General features: G+C 46.9%; 1 long non-coding RNA gene across 1 annotated transcript in view; it reads left to right on the plus strand.

The window, feature by feature from the left end:
- LOC137859630 (uncharacterized) overlaps positions 1–18,467 on the plus strand; it is a 97,532-nt gene that overhangs the window by 67,570 nt on the left and 11,495 nt on the right. The window contains exons 6-9 of the long non-coding RNA XR_011098423.1: positions 6,743–6,823; positions 11,481–11,580; positions 15,792–15,902; positions 16,857–16,979. This is a non-coding gene — a long non-coding RNA (uncharacterized lncRNA). The remainder of the gene's footprint in view (positions 1–6,742; positions 6,824–11,480; positions 11,581–15,791; positions 15,903–16,856; positions 16,980–18,467) is intronic.

The following is an 18,467-nucleotide window of genomic DNA, read 5'->3' on the forward strand; positions in this document are numbered from 1 at the left end:
AACAACAGGAAGGATAGAAAATTACAGGAATTTACTTAGCATGCAGGGTGGAGCCTTGCTTGCAAGCATCATCTGCAGCTTTTTTTTTTTTTTTTTTTTTTTTTTTTTAATTCAAGCCCCGGGCAGTTCAGCTACTACTGCCTTTAGCTGGCAAATCTCAGCTCCTGCCAAAGCATATTCCAGGCCTTAAAGGGGGAGCAAGCACTTGCCACCATAAGTCCATAGACTGTCAGCACTGGAGGGGAGCCCAGCATGCAGCTGTGGTCATCGTTACCTCAAGCATAGGCTGTAGAATTCATCAGAGGTGTAAAGCCTCCTTTAACAGTCCACAGTATTAGGAATGGACTTTCTTCATCTTCATTTAAGCTACGGACATCCCCATGAAAGGCTGTAATATGTGTGGTGGCCCGGCTTGCTGTCCCCTTGTGTTTGTAAGACTGGCCAACCTCTGTGTCAGCTGAGAACCCGCAACTCAAACTTAGCTCTGAGCAAAGAAAAAATGTACTCTACTCAGTACTCTAGCCAACAAAATTTGACTGAGCATAATGCCACCTTTGCACTTAGTGGTGTGAAGTGGCCTTTAAACAGGTGAAAGGCCTGTGTATGGCCTTCGGGTCTTCCAAGCTGAGCACCAGCTCACAGCTGTGCAGAGCTGAGGATTTGCGCAGCAGTTTTCTTGTGGCTTGACATCTGAGATTGTAGGGGCATGGTAGTCCCAAAGTATGTGTTCCTGTCCTGGTAGCACTATCAGGGGAGCTTTAGAAGGAAAATCACAGCACATCAGGACAACAAGCACCACCTATTAGCACCAGCACAAGACTTGGCACGGACAGAGATGATCTAGCAATGTCATTAATAAGCTAAAATCTTATTTTTAAATGATGTCATCAGGTTGCTCAACAGTTTGTGGGAAGGAGCAGGCATGGCTGGCATGTCCAGCGTTCCTCCAGCACAATTCAGAATGAGTGTCTAGAAATCAAGACATACACGAAAAGCTTTCAGGTTAGTGATTTTTCCCCCTATATTTTGTTGGCAGAGTTGGCAATGAGCAGCATATGATGAATAAAGAACCAAGCAAGACTTGGTTGCCTTTCCCCTTCCCGTTTCTCTTTCCCTACTTTCTGTATAACTGAAGGACCTCCCTTGTACCAAAGCAGGTTTCCTCGTGCAGGCCACGCTCCGTGCACGCTGCTGCCAGTTCATATCCAAGGGATGCCTTGCAGCCTCACTGAATGTTGATCTGGATTTACACGACATAACAGGGATCAGATTTTTGCCCGCTGGGAGCTGTCAGTGAATGCGGAGTGTGACGTAGTGCTTATCTAGCACGCACACAGGGGACCCTGCTGCAAATCAGGAATGACTTCACTAAATCCAGTGGAGCTGAACAACCATAAATGAGCAGAATGAGGCCCACGCATTATCCCAGGCTAGAGCGATATCTTTAACAGGCCCTAATGAATTCAGCTGCAGCATGTAGTCATTAATCCCAGTGGAAAGAGTACCATTACATGACCTGGGATTCAAGAGTTTGCTATTAATGCACCAGGCCTGATGCACGCCGTCCTGATGCACAGCCCTCTGTGGCTGCAGGCCTCGGGGAACAGGCATCACCCTGCACCAGGCCAAATCCCAGCAAGGCTCTTCTGGCAAAGCCTCTTCTGGCGCCTTCAGGTCCGGGTAAGCAGAAGGGCTGGTAAGAAGGGAGGAAAGGCCAGGGTAATATATGGCACACGGGGCCCTGAAATTGTTTATGATGCAAATATGTTTAAAAGCACGGCATTGCCTCCTCTGGGAAAAGAAGCTTAAAATTGAAGTCTAATGATAACAAATGATTGTTAATGAGTTGTCTAAACATAATAGATGGAAAGAATTAAAAGCCTAGAATAAACAGGGTTTCATTAATGCACAATAAAGAAACAACACAAATTTCATATCTTGGAGTAAAATGGGCCCTTGTGATCTTTCAGGGAGCAGGGGGCACTGAGCTGGGGAGCGTGGGTCAGGGGCTGGGAGGGATGGTGGATGCTGGCTGGGCTCCTTGCTCTCCTTGCTGCAGGAGGATGGAGCAGCTTTGCTGCAGCTGCTTGAGGCTCCACTTCTCCACAGCTTATGCACAGGAGGAATTCACCCTTCCACCAGTGCTCTTCTGGTGCTTGCTCAGATGTCCCACTTGAGCACCTCTGAGTGCTGTCAGTGCTCAGAGATGGAGACGTGTTCTGTTTGGAGGTGTTTAAGGCCAGGGACTGACTAACCCTGGCACTGGAAACCTCCATGGCTGCAGTTCAGGCAGCCCACACAGCCCTTCCTGTAAAAGCCTTACAACAGCAAATCTCAGTTTCAGGGTCCACAGGATCGCTGGGGACCTTAGGCTATTCCTAAGTAACTCTGTGAAAGTTACTAAGCAAGGCAAGCTCAAACCAGCTGTACAACAATCTACAGATTGTATTTTTTTAAGCCCTTCAGAGACTAATTTTTTTTTAAGAGCCCACAGATACAGTGAAAATCACTGCCCTAGAAAAGTGTGCTACTGAGAATGTGAAATTCTGCAGAGATCTTACAAATGGTTCATCAGAGTGTTAGATGCCAAAAGCACGCAGCATATTTCATCTCAGTGTGTGTCAGATGGCGTATAGTGGATAGGTTTTAGACCAAGATTTTATTAAGGACGTGTGAAGAGATGATCAATAATTCCTTGGTGGGTTTGTTTCCTAGACTGTCTGCATTTGACATAGTGACATTATTTTTTCTATTTGTGTGTGGTAGGACACTTTGAGATTTCCAAGTTGTTTTCAGGCTCTAGAGCAGACCCACAGCTTCAGATTTCATTTAAAAACATCCCCTAGACATGAGCAATATTCTGCAAGCCACTACTGCGGTCTGGGAGGGTTTAGTCTTTCGAATTTTTTGTTGAAAGGAAATGTGGGGCAATAGAGGAAAAACTGAAAGATGTGACAAAAAGACTGTTAAGAATTCCTCAGAAAATACTGCTTTTTCTTTTTTTTCTTCTTTTTTAAGGAGAGCCCTTTTTTTTCTTAGGGAAAAAAAAATCTTACCAAAAAAGTCTATTTTCTGTTTGTTGGCCTGGAGATCTTGTTTGCGTTTCAGGAAGGATTGCATGCTCAGCGGAGTGTGTGTGAGAGCAGGAGTTTTCGGTGTGGTGACGTGTCTGTGTTTCGGAGTGTGTCCATGTCCCAGTATAATGTACTTGTCTTTATTGATGCGCCTTATGATGGATGGATTGCAGAGCTGGCAGGTTCTTCCTGAGCGTTTGTAAAGCTCCACAGGGCTCGGTGCTACAGGGTCCCAGTCCTGACAGAAGCCCAGAAACATCCCTGCCATTCAGCCAGGGCCTGCTCCTGCCCCCTTTATTCCTAACGATTTGTACTGTCCTTGTGACTGGTTTGCCTGAAACTTCTGGGGATACTGGGGAACACAAGCACAGAGCAAACAAGGCTTGAAAAATCCAGACAAGAATTGGAGCTGTGCAGGGCTAGAGCTTGGCAGTGTTTCCCAATGTAAAACGTCTTTTTCAGTGACACGGGGTGACTTTTTCTTGGTGAGGGGAGTCCAGATTTTTTATCAAAGGACACAATTTGGAATTTTCTGTTGAAGGTAGAAAGGATCAACAGTTCAATATGGATTTAGGATTTCTTTGAGGGATGGCCTAGAAAACAATATCCCTTTTCCTGTCTCCAAATCAATGAAAATCAAAGTCAGAATTGAAATGATCATCTTTACTGATAATTATCACTACTGTTGTTATTCTTTTGTTAGTACCATTAATACAACTACCTGCTTGTGTGCTTAGGCTTAATGTAGCACAGCCTGTCTTTCCAAGGGTGTGCGGTCATACCACTGGGGCATGTGAGTACTTGGGGTCCTGCTGTACACGTGGTCTTGTCAGTGCTAAATACAGCTGTGCAGAGGTACTGAAAGAGGTAGTGCAGAACTTGAGCTGTGTTTGAGCTCTGTACATGGTCCCATGTAGTTGGTAGTCCATAGCAGAGTGGAGGCCTGAAAGGTGGCAGTGTCTTTCTAGAAAAGCAAAAGAAGAGAGAAGTCTTCCATATGCTTCTTGCCTTGCAGAATGGCATCGGCACACACACTGGAGGTTCATATCCGAGCCTCCTGGAACCACAATATTTTCAAGAAAAACTTGTTTCTTATGCATCCGGCTCCTCAAACAGATCGATCAGGTAAAATTTTAGTTTGATTAAATTAAATCATATTCAAGTATGTATTGCAAATGTAACCTCAAGGCCCAGTTTGGGGAGCCTGATGCCTAGCATTGTGGACAGGCAAAGTCCACACCATGGTGACTGTGCAGGAGAGTGTGATCCCACTGGGATGACCATGCTTATGGAGCTTGCAGCCACAGCACTAAACCTTGCTGACTGGCAGTGCACGACACACCTGAGGTGTCCACGCTGCTGTGTGTTAATCAGGCCGGGGGAGTTTGTCTCCCTGGGTATGCCCACGTCACATTGAAGCGGTGTGGTGCAAGCAGAGCTGCTGGTTTAGCAGTTGGCCTGCAGGTCTGGAAGAAGTATGCATGCCGGTCTCCCTGGCTGCAGCTGCAACCCCATGGAAAGTTATAAGGCTCTGTTAGGCAGCGCTGGCCCTGTCAGTAAATCATTGCATAGTGCAGGCTTCTTTTTCACCCTGCTTTGGACTCCATAGAGAGTCAGACAGACTGTGCTGAGCTGGTCCCATCTGCACCCAACCTGGACAGCAGCTTTATCTTGCCTTGTAAAACTGCAGAGCTCTGTGACAAAAGAGTTAATCTCTGCCTTTGTTTCTCTTCCTCTCTCTCTTCTCTCTTGCAGCGGGACTGAAAGGCAAGATGAGAGCAGATCCATCAGTGTCAGCTGCTTTCAGTACATCAGCACTTTTGGGGGGTTTATTGGGGACTAGCCCATCAGCAGTGCTTCCAAACTGCAAGCGCCCTGCAGGCAGCCCCCTCCTCCTGCAAGCAGCCAGGCTGCCTGGGGGGGCAGTGCCAGGCCCCCCCGTGCCACTGGCCAGGGTCTGGGTGATAAATGACCGCGTGAGCCATCGTGGTGGCTAGCAAAGTCCGGAGGGTTGGCCAGCGCCAAGCTCCTGGGGAGGCAGCAGTGGAACCGCATTAATTTCTGGGCGTGCGTCCATGTGTGTCTGTGTGTCTGAAATAATGCACTTGACACACACATGCTTCACTTCCAAAACAGAGTAACACAGAAGAGGGGTGGAAGAGAAAGGGAGGAGAAAAAAAACAAAACCCAAACCCAATCTGATTGGCAGGTTAATGAAGCAGCTCATAAGAGCGATGTATATGATAACCATAGAAACCGCCTGTAAGTACTCAATCGCTTTACACATACAGACACACTTCCATGCCTAGCTCTCTGTGTACGCATTTACCTATAGATGAAATGTGCGTGTCTGTGTATATGCATATCTCAAAGATGCAGGAACGCAACATCAGTGCTTTTCAGTGAAACCAAAGAGTAAATGGGAAACTGAAAAAACTAAGCTCCGTTAGCTTAGCAGCATTGTATGTCCTCCGCCTTTTATTTTACTTCTGGGGTTGGAAGTCTTCCAAAGAAGTGGGGGGAGTTTGGAGCACACATCTCACTGACTTGTATTCGTAAGGCCTTTTGGTATTCTTGAAAACTCCACCTGTGTTTCCTGACCCCAGGTCTCAGGCAGAGCAGCCTCAGCCCATCCACACGAGGCTGGGAAGTTGCAGTTGTGTGGAGAAAGTGGAGCTGGAGCTTGAACCCAGATCTAATCCTGTGTTTTGACTAATTCCTCATCACATTGGTATGTCACCCTTTGAAAAGATAGATGTATCTTTTACTAGGCAGATATTTGGACGTCTTTGTTTGCCTCTGTATTGTATATATCCGTGGGAATTTCCCCATGTACTCTGGACTGGGGCAATGACTTACACAACAATCCTTTCTTTTGTGGAACCTATTAGCAAATATAAATAGCGACATACTGAGCTCTTGTGGATGGGCAACAACCCCAGGAACTGAAAAAACAAGTTCAGCATGACTAAGGACCTTTAGCTTTTCATTTCATGACTCTGCTCTTACTTGTAAGCCTCAATGTTACAGTAAGATATTTCCTCTGAGTTCTTTTCCTAGCTTGTCTTAGGGAAAAAGAGAAGATTAAGAGGTTTCTCATACGCACAAAGGAGTGTTAAAGTTGCCAGCTCCTAGTAAAAGCCGTGTGGTATTTCCAAGTATCATCATTGTGGATGAAAACTTCAGGGATCCAAGTGCGCTGAAAAGGATCAGAACCAGAAGCCTGATAGACAGAGCGCAGCCTACACAACAGAACCATGGCTTTGATACTGAAGTTTGATTCAGATTTAAATTTTTGAGAAAGTCCTCAGCAAATTCCTCTCTGAGAGTACACAAATAAGTTTCTGGCCTCAGGACTTCTGGAAAGAGTTGTGTCAGTTATTTTCTCCCCTGATGTGAACTCTGAGATGAAAGCGGTTAAGAGGTGGGATGTGTCACATGCAGCACCAGGCAAGGAAGATAGATACATGTGTGTCTCTTGGGCAATTTGCAAGTTGCCATACATATGTAACCATACATACTTACACTTTTGCTACAGCACCAAGGGATCCATTTATTAGAAGGCAACTAGTGTTGTCTTGGTCGAGGTCTTGAGCAGAGGTCTCGATGAGCTTGTGATCAGCAGAGCTTACAGGCAAAATGGTCAAATATTTCTGTTAATCTTGCAGCTGCAGAGCAGAAATGCCATGTTCCTGATCATATGGAAAATGGAAAGAGGAGCTGGGAATGGGACTTGGATCTCCAGCATGGTAAGCCTGGTTTTTCTGTTTCTGTCTATGTTCATCATGCTAAAGCAACACTGGCTGCACGTTGCCCATTTTCATTCTGGTGAGAACACCTGTTTTCTTTCAATTTCTGTGCTCCTATTCCCATGTGTCTTTAGCAAAGTCATCTGAATTTGTATCTCTGTTGCAAGCGAGTTATTTGGCCTGTGTTGTGTGTTCCTGCCCCGTCATGAGAAACAGCAGTTTGTCCAAGGAGGCTCTTGTGGCCTTTTTTTTGCATTCAGATAGTCAGTGTCAGTGAATGCTCAAGAAGAAGCCTGTCTTTTTAGAACATGAAAATTTATTCCTAACTATAGCTGTGTTTGTCACAATTATTTGTGTAAATAGGCACACTCAAAACAATTTAACCACAGATCTGATTTGCAGCTTGTTGAAACTGCTGGGAAAATGCACGTGGGCTTCCTGTGTTCCTAGAATGGGATCTTCCAAGCACGCAGCTCTCCCTGGAGAGTGGTGCTAGCAGATGAGTCTGAGGAGCAAGCCACTTTGAAGGAAAAGGTAGATGCAAATGGTTTTGACAGCACTGTCCAGCCCCCACAACACTACTTACTCCTGTCATTTAGGTATTAGAGACCATGTGGGTTCAGTGGCCAGACCTTGTTAATGGGGAACAGAGGTTAGTGGAAATGAATGCCTCTGAGTTGTGGCTGGGAAGTCACAACGGGTTTGCTGTGTGTCTGTGCTAAGAAAAAAATCAGTGTATATACTGAGATTGTCCAGGGTGGAATGTTCTGCCGTTAGAAGTTTGGATTTATTGTAGCCAGCCAAACTGTTTTTCCTCCCTCTGACCTCCCCCTGCTGGCTCTGGCTCTCAGCTTGCTGCTTGCTGTTTTCCAGTACCCCAGCTGGAGTCTGGGGAGTTGCCGGCTAAATGTCCCCCTGCCTTTTGTTTCTGCTAGTGGTAGACAGAATTTGGGGAAAATGCCTTTTACACAGAAATGAATAGATGTTTATCTTAGTCTTTAGGGACATCATAGCTCTGTAACTGGGAATCCTGTGGCTTTGGGTGCAATTTGAATCACCGTGAACACTGTTCTGCCTAGCATTCCCTGTCATTCTCTACACTCCCCTCATTCTCTGTTCCTCAGGCTTAGGGTGTGTAGTTGTCCTCCACAAGCATCTTAACTTCTCTTTGTAAGATGGAAGAGAACAAACTGACTTAAGCCAGGCTGGAAGGAGATTGGGGCTGACAGAAGTTCAAGCTGTAGCCTAGGAAAGTGTCCTTGCAGCAAGGACCTGCCAGGCCATTCTCCATCAGGAAGGACCATCAGGTTTGATGCCGTTTGTGCAATTCCCTCTTCTCCTGGCACTGGCGCGGTGGCAAGTGCTGGGGGGCAAATCATTTGATACAAGAGCAGTAGGTTGAGGGAGGGGAGAAAACGAGGTCTCTGCCTTTGATGGTAAGGAGAGGGCTGCACACAGCAGCTCGGCCACCCAGGCCAGCCAGCCAGCCCCAGGAGGTGTCCCAGTCAGCCTAGCAAGCTCAGCTTTGCTGTCGCCAGCACTGCTGAGAGCAGAAGTTGGGGATGGGTGAATCCAGATATCTGGGTTGCTTGGATATTGGCTGGAAATGTTTCTCCATATCCGGGTGGCTGCCTTTGCATGATATCCATGTTCATCGGAAAATGAATTATTCCATCCTCCAGGCTCCCTGAGCAGGGAGGATTACCCCCCAGTACCTGGAGCTCCTCCTGGGAGTGGTGTGGGTGCAGGAGCATGTCTGTCTGCACGCCTGCTTACTGAGGGTGTGTTGTGGACATAGATGTGCACAGACAGCAGGAGATTGTGTGTGACTGCAGACACAGAGAAGGAACTGCACAAGTGATGCAGAGATCAGGAAGACTCCTTGCTCTGTGTGTGTGTGAGAGAGAGGATGCCCTTGGGGATGCTGAGTGGCTTTGTCTGCACTTCCCTCCGGGTGAGGTGAGCTGTGTGCAGGGAGCAGAGGCTGCAGGGTAGGTGACAAGGCATTCCTTGTCTTTGCCTTTATGTGTCTGAGGAGCATACAGATGGCCCAGACTGTGCGTCGCTGCTTTTTAGATCTGATTTTAGAATGGTTGATGTGGGATGCAAGCCAAATTTGCCCATGGTTTCCTGTGTGCTTGTGCTTAGAGGTGGGAAAAGTTCACGTGCATAGACAGAGTGCTGAAAAGCTGCGTGTGTGGTGGAGGATCTGGTGTCAGCTGGCATCATTATTAGTTTGGATTCATTTGACACTGACTGTGGCCCTTCTCAACACAGCTCCAATTCTTGTCTTACTGATTTTGCAGCTGACCAACCCCATGCGTATTGCTGTGTAACTTACACCAGCAAGTAAGCAGAATGAGGTCTCGTGATGTTTAAAAATAAAACCTTTACACCCCTGCCTGACAGCTTTCTTGAGGTTCTTTAAGTCACAAGAGGTCGTATCACCCACAGGGCAGTATGGTCTGTATATGCACCAGGGTTGGGGTTTTCCAGCTACAGCAGCAAGGAGTGATCTCTCCTGGAAAGCAAAACTACTTAATTGTGGCTGCTCTGAGAGCAGCCTGGTTGGCTGCTAGGCAGCGCAGTGCCGAGTCTCAGGCTCAGGGTATTCTTGGAAATTTGTGTTATTAATTGAAACCTTATTAATGGCAAACACAGGATGACATTTTACATGGCTTAGTTATGTTCTGTGAGTCGTTGGTACAATGCAGCCTCAGCCACGAGGCAGGGAAGCTCCTGCTGTAACTGATAACAGAGGCAATAACAGCTCCGTTCCCACTAACTGGTCCTGCAGTGACAGGGACAGCCCCTGCAAATCATCATCTGATCATCATCTCTCTGGTGGCCACTCTGACTGGGGTTAAGTGAAGTCCCAGAGGAAAGCAGAGTGGTGGTCTGTTACCAGTGGGCTTCAGAACTTTGGCTTCTCCAAATGTCAGAAATGCCCTTAGAAATAAAAGGGCCTTGAGGTGAGGGAAGTGTTGCCATCACACTGGAATTCAGTAGCCCCAAGTTTGGGGCAGATGTGATGCTGCTCTTCATACCGAAACTTCGGGTGCTGGGCAATGGCTGCGTTCTCTAGAGCAATGCTTGGGTCCCATTCTTCCACGTTTGAGACATGGGTCAAGTCCAGGTCTGGTATTTATGGTAGTGGAGGAAGTATGTGTTTTTGGGAGAGAATTGACTAGTGCTCATAATAACCTGCAAAAGTCCTTTTCCTCAGCCCATCTCCATAGATGGGCAGTGCCATATATCTAAACATTGAAATGAAATTCCTGTGGAAACAAGAACAGACTTAGATCCTTAATATTTTTTGAACAAAGTGGCATTCTCCAGTCATTGTATAGCTATGGCTGCTGTGGTCCTGCCTAGTCCATGAAGGCTCCATCTTCAAGCAGATTTCGGAAGGCCACTGACCAACAGTTTTTCTCCTTTCTTATGGCTGTAAGCATAGGCTAAGCAGGTATACTGCTTAGAAGAGGCACTCCTGTAAGCCACAGCTGTGAACCTGCAGCCTCTTTTGTCTGGGGAGAAACACAAGGCAGTACAATAACCCAAAACATCCCCATTGATCCTCCCGGTCCCTTCTTCCCTGCAGCTGTGCGTGCGTCCTCTTCTCTGCTAGAACTCCCTTGGTCTCCTCTCACACAAGGAAAAGTCCAGTTGTGGGTGCCAGCTGGGCTGTTCCTTGTTTGTGACAGCCAGGAGGGGCTTCTGGAGCTAAATATCTTCACAGACTGATGGGAACTTGCTTTGAGGACCTCCACAGCTCTGCCTCTCTACAGATCTGTGGGGACACACGTGGTTTGTCACTTATATCCAGTGGTGCAGTCCCACTCTATCAGCTTCCTCAGTGGCTGGAGCTGGGTACTAATAAGTCTTCTTTGCAACAGCTGAGATCTGTATGGGGGTATGCAGGCAGCAGAGCTCCTCTGCACTCCCTTGTCCAGCAGCAGAATTATTCCCACAAAGGCACTGCAGGCACCGGGAGGAAATTATAGGCCAAGCACTTAAACTCTTCCACCCTGGTTTAGCCAGAGCCCCACAGCTGTGGATTGTCTGATGCCAGCAAAATAAACCAGATGGATGACACGGATGGAGACAGGCCAGGCTGGGATGGAAAGCACAGAGTGCCCTCCTGACTTGACGGGCTTCTGTAAGATGGAGTAGCACAGGCTGAAAAGAGCCCTCAGCTGCAAAGCTCCCCCTGTTCAAGTGGCAGGAAATTGGATCTAATGCTTTTTGCAGGGTTTCAGCTGCTGGGATCTCCTCTTACGCTGCAGGAAGAGGGATGGTGCTCTGGGTACCTGCAGGAACATGGGAAGAAAAATCTAGCAGTCGCAGTGAGATGTATCATAGACCGTAAACATGCTAGAGGGTATTGCTGCAGTTGCCAGTTTTGGTTAGCAGGTTGCAGGAAGATGGAGCCCACCCAGTCTGCAAAGGACAGTAACGGGCCAGTGCTGCTGGGCAACATCTGCTGCTTTTGCAAGAGGCTGGTCTTGGGTGTTCCTCCAGCACTTCGTGACCATAGTTTGTTACCTGGGTGATGACAGTGCCTAAAATGCAGATTAGACTCTCGCTGTGCTAGGTGCTATATATACAAGCCTAAGGAAATTCATGTCTAAAAAGAACTTTCTCCCACGATTAACAGGACACTGCTTTGTGGATGGGTTATCACAAAAGACTGAGGAAAACACAAATGCTTCAGCCCACCTCCTGTCCAGGGTTCCCAGAGCACTTCAAAGCCCCAGGTGAGACAACCTGCCATTGTCTCTGCATCTCCCCACTAGGTTTTTATGGCACCCAAGCTTGGTGCTCTCTAATAACAAGTCATCTAAATGTCTCATTGATCTCTTGAGCTGGGAGGCTACAAAGGGCTGCAGGACTTTCTATGGAGAGAGGACTCAGCTGCAGAGAGACATGGAGTCCATATTGGTGCTGAGAACAGAACTTCACTCTGTCCTAGTCTTACACCTTAGCTCCATGTCTGACTTGCTTTCCAAAAGACTGTCTGGGATGTTTTGAAAGGTAGGAGCAGCGTGTCCAGCAGTAGAATATGCCTACAGGATGCTTTGGGGTACATTGAGTAGGGGTGTCCAGCTTTATTGGGTGATGGGTCTTTCCACCATGAAACACAAGTTGCTGGAGCTCATCTCAAAATAAATGCTTGAACGTCAGCTCAGTGCCTCTTCAAGCCAGGCCAAGCTGCTTGCAAGTCTGTTTTGGAAGGGTTTACTGGACACTCCCCTCAGCGTGCTGGAAAATCAGCCCTGCCGGTAACAGGTACTGTCCAGACCCATTACACTGTGTTTATGGGGTTCAGTGTGGAGGGGTGGATCCAGGATGTGCTTGCCAGGCTGTTTATGGCTGTGGGGGAGTGTGCCCTACCTAGGTGTGTTCCCCACCTCTGCCATTTGTCCTTTTTCTCTATCGTGCCGTCCCCGAAGCAGCCCGGATTGGTTATAGCCCACATGTTATAGTGGCCAACCTGCAAAGAGAGAGCCAGAAAAAGTTAATGTGGAGTTCTGGTCTACTCCCAGGATGCATTTGGGCTGCAGCCCATAATGATATGTATAATTGCGAAGGCCTGCCAAAAAAAGCAGGCTGGATTTAATTGAGTCAACACACTGCTATTAATAATAAAATGGCAGAGACTTTGCTATTAATCACTTGTGCTGGCTTTATCACAGGCAGTCTCGGCTATCTGGCTACCAAACAAGACCTTTAAAAAAAATGGTGCAGTGGAAAACTTACTAGTGGGAATACACCTGCTAACAAAACAGACCTTGTAAACAAAATGTTCCTTGCAGAAGGAGGTACTTTCTGAAGGGACGGGCTCTTCGGGAGGCAAATGGAGAGTATCTCAAGGTATAGGAGCAGGTATAGGAACAGATCAGATGGAGGATGCACTTGGCAAACGGTGTATCTTTGGAAAAGGTTATGCTTGATAAAGGACTTTGTTTGGGGTGGGAACTCAGGGAGAAATGAAATCTCCAAAGAGAGAAATGTAATTGCTGCAGGAATATAAAACAGCCCAGGGAGGAATGCATCTGTTACTAGGAAATGGCAAACACTGTATCCGCTGAGGTACTGAACAAAAAGGGAAATGCAAAATAAATAACATGCCTGACACCTAAATTGCAGCCCTGCCTGTGGAGGGCTGGATAAACCGTGGTGTGTTGTGGTGGCTGGCTGGACACGGAGCTCTGCAGCCCAGAGTGCACTCTGCCAGCACTGCACGCAGCAGCATTGGGGCAGGAGGGTCTGGTCTGCCACCGAGGCCCAGAAATGCCCTCCTTCTGGGACTTGCCTCGGCCATGCACTGGGGAGGAGGAAGGACTTGGATGGGGCTCCAGCCCTTTCCATGCATGCATCGCCTGCTCGTGTTCCCCGTGGCCCTTGACGGGCTGCACCCCAGTGCCTGGGAGCAAGCCATGGGCTGGCACCGCTTCCTCGCGGCTGTGCAGTAAGAGCACGCTGCAGTTTTAAAAGCCCTCCCCCAGCTGAGGTTTTTATTGTAGCAAACGTGGCAGTGTCATTCTTTGCTTTTGCTTCTGAGTAGAGCTGCTTGCCATGATTGTGTCTGGGAAGGGACCATGAAGCAAAAGGGTCTGAAATGCAGGAGGAGGGGAAGGGGTTCGAAAATGGTGCATCTGAACAGGGATGAGATGTGTTTATAGGCAGAGCCAAAGAATGGAGAGCAGGTAGAAAACCAAACAAACCAGGTGCCATTATATGGCTTTGAGCGGGGCTTAAAAAATTAAGACAGGGAAAGATTTTGTTAGCAGACACTTGGACGGGGAGGACTCCTGCCTTCCACAGCTGAGAATGCCAAAGGAATGGATCTTCTCTTGCAAGTTTGCAGGCACAAAGGGATACATTTTCTGTGCACCAATGCAAAAAAAAAAAAAATATCTATATGCATCTTGCACCAAATAGTCAAACAAAATAAATCATTTAACAGGCTTAAAGGCCTTTTTCTTTCTGCTATGATTTAAATAAGGTTTGTAAATGAGTGCAAGCATTATCCATCAGGAAGAAGGAGAAAAAAGAAAAGAGAGAGAGCAAGAACAAAATCCCAGAAAAAAAATTATCCACTTCCTGCTGTTTTCCTTTCCTCCCCATAAAGTGAGTGTCTTATCCTCAGAGAAATTCACTTCATTGTTAGAAATAGCCGAAATTGGCTTGCAACTAGTAAAGATGCCAAGAATTTGCACCTTGCTCTGTGACCTAAAGCAAAAATGACATGAACATTGACAAATTTGACAAGGAAATTTGTGCAAAAAACAACTTCTATTTGGCTAGCCAAGCAGCAAATATGTCGGATGATATGCTTTATTAAGCAATCCATTTTTCAGCAATAGCTGCACCATCTGCAAAGGTTAGTGTGCATCAGGCTTTCCACAGAATTTCATCTGCGTCTGCAGCTAGGTGCAACACACGACCACATTTTTCATGTACATACAATTTTGGATGCAAATAGAATACTTGATGAAAGAGGTGACCTTCCGGACTGACTTCCCCCATGCAGTAAAGTCACAGGCACAGAAGCAGCTGAGAGAAACATATCTCTGCCTGGAGGTAGGGGGGGAGCCGGGGAGAGGGAGGAGGAGGAAAGGGAGAAATAAAAAGAGGAGAAAACTTCAAGGAAGAGTGTTTCCCCAATAAATGCTTTGGCATATCACAAAGCTGAGACTCCACTTGTTCAAAGGGGTACCGAGACTGTTGGGTAGCTGCAGTTCCCTTCTGGATGGCGTCCATTTCTCAGCCCTCTAGTTTTTGTCATGTTATGTCGTGTAGTTCCTGCTGCTATGATATCTAAGCATCCTTGGCTTTTCTCCTTTACTTTTGTTGGTCCCTCTGTCACGTTTTGCATTCCAGACTTGTCAACTCATTTCCTCTCTTTCAACGATGGTCCCTGCCTAGGGCTGCTGGATCTCCTTCCAAACATCCTTGGCTCTACAGGCAAGGAGAGGAAGAATTGCGTTCAAATACTGGTTGGATGTATACATTTTCTGCCTTTATTTTTATTTTTTTTGAGGCATGGTGGTCCTGCCTTTGTATTTTCCTGTATTGTTTTCTACTGGATACAGTCCTTTCATGTCCTGCCTGCCCTACATTAGGTGGAATCAGCTCTGGTCCCCAGTCTTCTTCCCCAAGTGTATGCTGTACACATGGCTCCCTACGCCTCATTGATGGTTGCTGGTTATAAATTCATGTTCTCAATCCCTACTCCGCTTAGCTGAAGTTGGATGCCATCCCAGTGCCTTGCAACTGTCCCTGGTCCAGTGGAAAGTTTAATCTGCCAGTTCGTGGCGTGTCGTCCTATGGGGAGAGTTCAGTTCAGTGCAGCTCCGCACTGCACAGAGAGAAGCTCATTAGCAGGACATGGTAGTGTCTGATGACACTGTGGTCCAAGAAGGCCTCATTAGGCACAAAATGTTTTCTGCGGCTCTCTGAGATTTCCTGGTAACTTAAGGAATTCAGACATAGTTACCACCGGGGCACAGATGAAATGGGGAGCAAAGATGCCCTCTCCGAGGGCCATCCCCCATCTGTGCCTTTTGGAGGAGCAGATACTGGATGAGGCCTTTGACTCCTTTTAAGCAGCTTTGGATCTTCGCTACAGAGACGCAGATGGGACTGGATGGGTCTGGCAGGCTCACTGTCCCCTGGTTGGCTGCTAAGTGGTGTTAAGTGATGAATGTTAAACTTAACAAGGGGACTCTCAGATTTACGTAAGGGTTTTACTGCCTGCCAGGTATGAATGATGGAGCAGCTTTGATCTTTAGGGGGATCGGTACTGGAAGTGATTTAAACTAAAGTTAATAAAACTGCTTAAAACTGTACTCTGCAGTCCCACAGGCTGAAGAAGCCCTAGTGGTCACTTGACTGCTCTAAGTAAAAATTGTTCACATTTATGAGGGAGACCAAATCCCACTGGTGTTAACTGTGTTTCCAGCTGAATAATAAATGGCATCTTCCAAGAGTTCTACACGTCCTTCCTTACGTTCGCTGCAGATCCCATCGCCTGCTGGAGCCCCCAAGCTTTTATCCACAGATGCAAAAAATGGTAGGCTTGGTATTTCCACGGGGTTTTCGCATTCTCTGTCCACTTCATAATCCCTAAACCAGGTCTGTTCCCTTTGACATTTTGTAGCATGACACAAGCTAATGCTGGTGCTTTTTTATTTTGCTGCTATTGGGACTCTTGGTATGTTTTATCTTTGGTATTTGCTGGCCAGCACTGACAGGTAAATGTCATAAACATTAAAATTTCATTGGCTTCATGGTGGGCTTTGCCACCAATGACCTTTAGAAAGAGGACATCATTAAAGCATGTTTACAGTTTTTATGAGTGGTCCCATAATGTCTTCCCCCATCCCCATACAACCTTACTGAGTTCCCCACAAAGGTGACAATTCTCATTTGTAATGGACAGTCTGTTTTCCATCTCCCAGGCACCTCAGCTGTCCCCTCCAGTATAACCACAGGTATTTCCATCGGGCATTTCTGTAATGTCCTGAGATGAAGCTGTGTGAGCTGCAGTGGGCAGCTGTGTACCCTGTACTGATTCAGGTGAAGAAGTGTTTTTTTTGTAGCTATCAGAGAAGTTGCTGGGCTTTACCAACACCCCTGTATCAGCCCAGCTCATTAGGTTTACAAGCAAGACCAAATTCCATCACTTAACAGTGTTCACAACCATTGTACAAACACTTCTTCCAGAGTCCTGCGAGGCCATCCTACATGCCAGGGGTTCATACCATCACCCTGAGTCACCAGACACACGAAAACAGAAGACACGCTGCTATTGCCATAGGGTTTTCTAATTCTCGTGCTATTTCCTAGAAACCCTTAAACAGCTACCAGAATACCTTCTGTCTGCTCGATAACAGAACAAGTAGCTTTTGTGGACCTCTCTAGAAATCAGTGATTGGCAGCCACTGAAATTGAATTAGCAGTAACTCACCACTGGTAGACGAACACTTTTATTTATTTATTTATTTATTTATTTATTTTATTTCAGCCCAGTGCACTGTTATTCATGGAAGTCCTCAGCACGATGATTTGATGAGGCCGTGATCTTGGGGAGATACCAAATGAGGTGGGCTGTTTCAGATGGATTACACAGACATCCCAAATTGTAAAGGTACGGTCAAGTCTGGGGTGGGTTTTGCTCTGCAGAGCAACCAGCTGAGAACTACCAGTGCCTGGGAGGAAGTTGCATGAAAATCTTGTTACTTGTACCTTGTTATATAATTACCTCTTGCAGAGTCAGGGTGTTTTTCTGAATTACAGTCACTGCTGGAGGCAGGTTATGGGCTTAGACAGACCACTGGCTGTACAGCCTGGTATTTCCTGCATTCTTATTTCCATGGATCCTCTAACACCCCTGCCTTTGTCACGCTGTTGTGTGGCACTACAAGGATGTTGCATGTCTGAGGTTGTTGTGGCATTTCTACAGACAGCTCCGAGTGGTATTTTCAGAGCCCCCTGATATGCTCCTCGCACTCCCGCATTTTCTAAACCCCCTGGGGGCTGAGGGTCATCTCTCACTTTGCATGGCATAAATTGATAATGACACAATGAAATCAGTCATGATGAAATGGCTCCATTTTGATTACAATGGGAGGGGATTTGGGATCTGTGTTTCTGTTGTGATGTCTCATGAGCCATCCTTAAACCACAGTGGTGGTTTAAATCTTTTGGCAAAGGTTTCCAACAACTCTACTATCCCATCTGATAAGCTTGTGGCTAGGTTCAGCAAACTCTGCTTTCAGAGGTTTTTCTATGTGTTTCCTGAGAAATTCTTCATGTTGCGTCTTGCAGAAGCCTGTCTGTTCCCTATGGCTGGATTTCTGTGGGGCTGCGACTGTTGTCTTAGAGAATAACAGCAGTGACTCACACACTAAAAGATCCTCCTCATCCACCGCTCAGTGTGTCTGAAGCAGCATTTTGGGAAGCATCGCTAGATTTATGGCCATTTGGTTATGGCTTCTAATTTCTGTCTCTCCCTGCCCTGCATCATCTAAGGGCTAGTTTCGGGTCTTGTCCCTTGACACAGATGCCGTGCGTCCCTGGAAGTCCAGGACCCTGAGACTTCTTTGAACCCAAGTCCCTGCCCTCAGCTCATTTCTGCTCCTGGTCCGTTGCCCACGCTGCAGTGTGCAGTCAGAGCACTGAAATGCTCAGGCAGGACAAATCAATGGGTGTCTGCTGATTTACGCTGCTGGAGGATGGGGCCCAGGTCGGAGGGGGAGCACAGAACCCCCCAGCAGAGCCTTTTTAAAAGAAACCGCAGGCAGGTATTTCAGCCCGGTTAGCCGGGCGTTCAATTATGGCTTTTGCTACAGAGTAAAACCAGTTTTTCCAAAGGACACCGGTAGCAGCCTCTTAAAAAAGGAGTCGTGGCCCCTCCCCGGTGACCTTTCCTTGTCAAGTGCTACATGCTGTGATGTTCCTACACAATAGGGTACACTCTGGTCTCTGTGTACTTGGCAAAGGAAGAAATGGCTTTTTTAATCTCATTGCATGAATTATTGGCAAAACGTTTGAAGTGGCTCCAAGATTTCTCTCTGACTGACTTGCATTTTCTCAGGAGATTTGTGTAGTTTGGGAGCTTGGAACGTGTAACTGA

Source organism: Anas acuta, chromosome 7, assembly GCF_963932015.1.
Source record: "Anas acuta chromosome 7, bAnaAcu1.1, whole genome shotgun sequence".
Classification (NCBI taxonomy): domain Eukaryota; kingdom Metazoa; phylum Chordata; class Aves; order Anseriformes; family Anatidae; genus Anas; species Anas acuta.